This window comes from Stegastes partitus, unplaced genomic scaffold, assembly GCF_000690725.1.
Source record: "Stegastes partitus isolate 25-593 unplaced genomic scaffold, Stegastes_partitus-1.0.2 Scaffold2359, whole genome shotgun sequence".
In the NCBI taxonomy this organism is placed as follows: domain Eukaryota; kingdom Metazoa; phylum Chordata; class Actinopteri; family Pomacentridae; genus Stegastes; species Stegastes partitus.
This window is the reverse complement of record NW_007580090.1, coordinates 47124-50829: the sequence shown is the minus strand read 5'-3', so window position 1 is coordinate 50829 and position 3706 is coordinate 47124. Positions and strand designations below refer to the sequence as shown.

The 3706-nt window shown below is 42.8% G+C and overlaps 1 long non-coding RNA gene across 1 annotated transcript in view; it reads left to right on the top strand.

Annotated features, from left to right (window-relative positions):
- Positions 1–1309: 1309 nt before the first annotated feature.
- LOC103374792 (uncharacterized) overlaps positions 1310–3706 on the top strand; it is a 16755-nt gene continuing 14358 nt past the window's right edge. Inside the window, exon 1 of the long non-coding RNA XR_521151.1 lies at positions 1310–1319. This is a non-coding gene — a long non-coding RNA (uncharacterized LOC103374792). The remainder of the gene's footprint in view (positions 1320–3706) is intronic.

The window sequence follows — 3706 nt, the reverse complement described above, 5'->3', positions numbered from 1 at the left end:
CACACAAATCACACATCCGCTTCTTCTGCAGCAAATAGTGATGATGTAGTAAATACTGAAGAAATAAATTTATACGACAACAATAAAAAAAAAAATCAAAAAAAGAGCCAGTAAGCTGACAGTAAGCTCCAAAGTTTAACAACCCGCAAGCTCTTTATTCCTGCTTTCCCAAGTGAGACAGGGAAAAAAAGAGAGAGAGAGAGAGAGAAGGCATGGGAGAGTGTTAGCTGTCTTCTGTAGAGCCATTCATAGTCTCTCTACCGCTAGAAATGCTGGTGAGGAATTCAGGGAATGCAACTTCTCGGCAGAGATCAAAAGGGTTGAACATTAACTGCGCTGAACTTTTCAGCCCTCCAGTGCTGCTCCCAGGGACTGCCTCTCAAGTTCAAGGGTCCCGCAGGAGCCCCATTGAATGCTCAGTGTCAATAACAGGTACGTCACATGGAGCGGTTACACGTGAAGCCGCGGGTCATCCACTTTTTCTGGCCTCTGCACCCAATCAGCCGGCTTCAGCTGCACACACTTGCATACCAGGAAACGCAGAAAACGATTACCTTTTACACTCCGGGGGCGGCGTGAAGGCAATAAACACAAACAAGCGGCGGAATAATCGGCAAAGCATGACACGCGATTATTCGAAATTTCCTCTGCAGCAGTTATCTAAACTTTTTTCCGTTTTGCAACGCGTGTTTTGCAAGAGCTGCCAGGTCTTAACCCGAGGTGACAACCGTTGTTTGGATGAGCTTTCAACACCGATCTAACACCTGCAGTATTCAAAGCCCGCAGAGGTTTGTCTTCGTCGGACACTTTGAATAAACCCGACTGGGTGCCTCCCGTATCTAGGAACTGTCAGAGCAGCCTGCAAATGAGTGGGCCTAAAGATAAATGATCCAGATTAGCCACCATAAATAAGTGATCTTTGTACTGAGATGCCTCTTGGTCCTCACGGTCCACCTGCTGATGGCTGTTTGGGGCAGACATTATTAGTTAATGAGCAAATTCGATTCAGGTCGCCTAAATTTCCTTTGCTTTATTTCAGGCCCCATAAGGGAAAGATTGAAGAAAAGGAATAGCGTTTGATTGATTGGACAAAAAGTAAAGGGTACAACTCATCCAGCTTGCACACACACACACACACACATACACCCATAATACAGCTGAGGGGGGATTAGTGTCAAATGCTACAACTATCGTACATACAGTATCTTTTTGCGAAGTCTTTGGCAGCGTTCCCAGGTAGTAAGCAGCTACTACTGAACAGGACTTTGGGCGGGTGCCATGTTTTGACAGTGAGGGATGGGGACATCCATGCAGCAGCTGTGGATCTCTGTCACAGGGCAGGAACGGGAGGTAAGAGGGTTCACTGGGTGACGCTGTGGTCGAGGCTCAACCAGCTTCCTGCTGGGGGGACAGATTTATGATCCAGCAAATGATATGTTAAAGCAGGATGCTCCAAGGAGCCGGAAGCTCGGGCGTGGATGTATCTGCTATGTTTGCTGAGCTTGAACTTAATATAACAGTTTGTGCGTGTACCACACTTAAAAATATACAAATATCATTTCCAGATGGCATCTATTTAAGGCGGGAATCTGTTTGTTGTCATGCATTGTTGCCCTCTACATTTCAAATACAACAAAGATGACCTGACAAATCACGCAATGGCATTTAAACCTGGCTTGATTCCCATCACTGGCTCTATAGGTAGCGCTAACTTTGCACTCTCCATTTCTGTTGTATAAATGCAGAAACAAAAGAATTTGCACAAAACAGGACATATAAGGCCTGATCGCCCTGCAGCTTTAATTAAAAAAATAAATAAATAAATAAAATGCACTGGGGATCTCCATCTAGGACAACTTGCTGGCCTCCACATTTCAGGTAACCTTCCACAAGCGTCTCCCATTCCCGTTCCTCCCTACAAAACTCAAATGACTAGTTTGTAGGCATCCTTCCCCAATATGCTTTTTCAGTTCTGTCCACAGATTCTCCATTGGATTCAGGTCAGGCCCACTGATACCTTGACTGTGTTGTCTTTAAGTCATTTTGCCACAACTTTGGAAGTATACTTTGGGTTATTATTCACTTTAAAGACCAATTTGTAACCAAGCTTTCACATCATGGCTGATATCTTGACATGCTGCTTTAACACATCCTAATAATTTTCCTTCCTCATGATGTTACCTAGTTTGTAAAGGGCACCAGTCACTGTTGCAGTAAAGCACCTTAGCACCATGATGCTGCCACCTCCGTGCATCACAGTTTTAAGTGTGCTTTTTTGGCTTCGATGGTCTTCAACAGTTGAGTTTTTATTGCAGCAAACCAAAGGCAATTTCTTCAGAAAGTATGATCTGGGTCTACATGTGCAAGTGCAAACTGTAGTATGTTTTTTGATTTTTTTTTTTTTTTATGGCAGTTCTGAAGCAATGGCTTCTTCCTTGCTGAACTTGTTTTGGTTGTTGTTGGGATTTTTGCATTCAGAGTCACATATTCATTGGCTACATAAATCTGATGTCCATGAACAACTGAAACATTTGATAAAACAACATTATAGGTGACTAATACAGGACTGTTTTACTAATATTTTGCCCAAAATCCCAAACTAAAATCATCCATCCATCCATCCATCCATCCATCCATCCATCCATCCATCCATCCATCCTTCCAGAGAACGCGGAGAGAATCCACGCTGCACGGGGAGAACATTCAAACTCCACGCAGAAAGATCCCGGGTGTCCTTACTGACATGAACCGACGACCTTCTTGCTGCGAAGCAACGATGCTAACCACCGAGCCACCTTGCAGCTCGCCCCCAGAGATAATAAAATGTTTTATTTTCCTAGAACAGACACAAATTCACTGAAAAAAGAAGCTCAGCGGTTTCTATTATCTCTAGTTATGCATCTGATAACATAATATTAGCTGGATAGACAATCCATCAGATCTGATCAAAAGCTCCTGAAAGCACCTTCAGTGGCCCGTGGGGACCAGCAGTCACATCCACATGAATATTTGACGACCCATCAAAGACACAAACCGGCTGAAATGCAAAAAAAAAAAAAAAAGGCTGCTCATAATTATCAGGGGCGCTTTTTGCCCCCTCATTTTACAGACTTTTTCTGAACCGTGGATGGTGCTTTTGCCCTGAGCTATTGTTAATTACTGACCCTGGTTAGTGTGTGTGTGTGTTTATGCAAATCATTTTGTCTGATTTCTTCACTCATCATGCAGTCTGCTTATCAGATAACTGTCTAAAAACCCCACAATCTCAGTGCCAGGAGATGGTCTGGGAGCTGTGGGATACATTCTGCTGATATGTACAGGTTTGCTCTCAGGTGTGAACTCTGAACCTTTTCTTTCACTCCAAGCAGAGCAAGGCGGCTTCAGAGGCTCCGACTGGAGCTCGGCGTTAAAGAAAAAATAGTAGAAATGCTGCCTCAAATTTAAAACCCTGGTTTAATAAACTGTACAATATAACAAATGCCTTCCAATCATGTTTGAAAGATGTCTAAAAATAGTGTTTTAATTTGAATTTAATGGAAAAATCTAACATCTTTATTCAATTTCAAAAGCTTAATTGCTGCTTTCTATACTTAGCTGGTCTGTGCAGGCTTCAAGTTTCTACATCACACTTGTATTAGTTGCCTTTTAAATGAGGTTCTAAACAACCTGTGATAAACAAATCCTGTTTGCAGGTAAACAAAAGAAG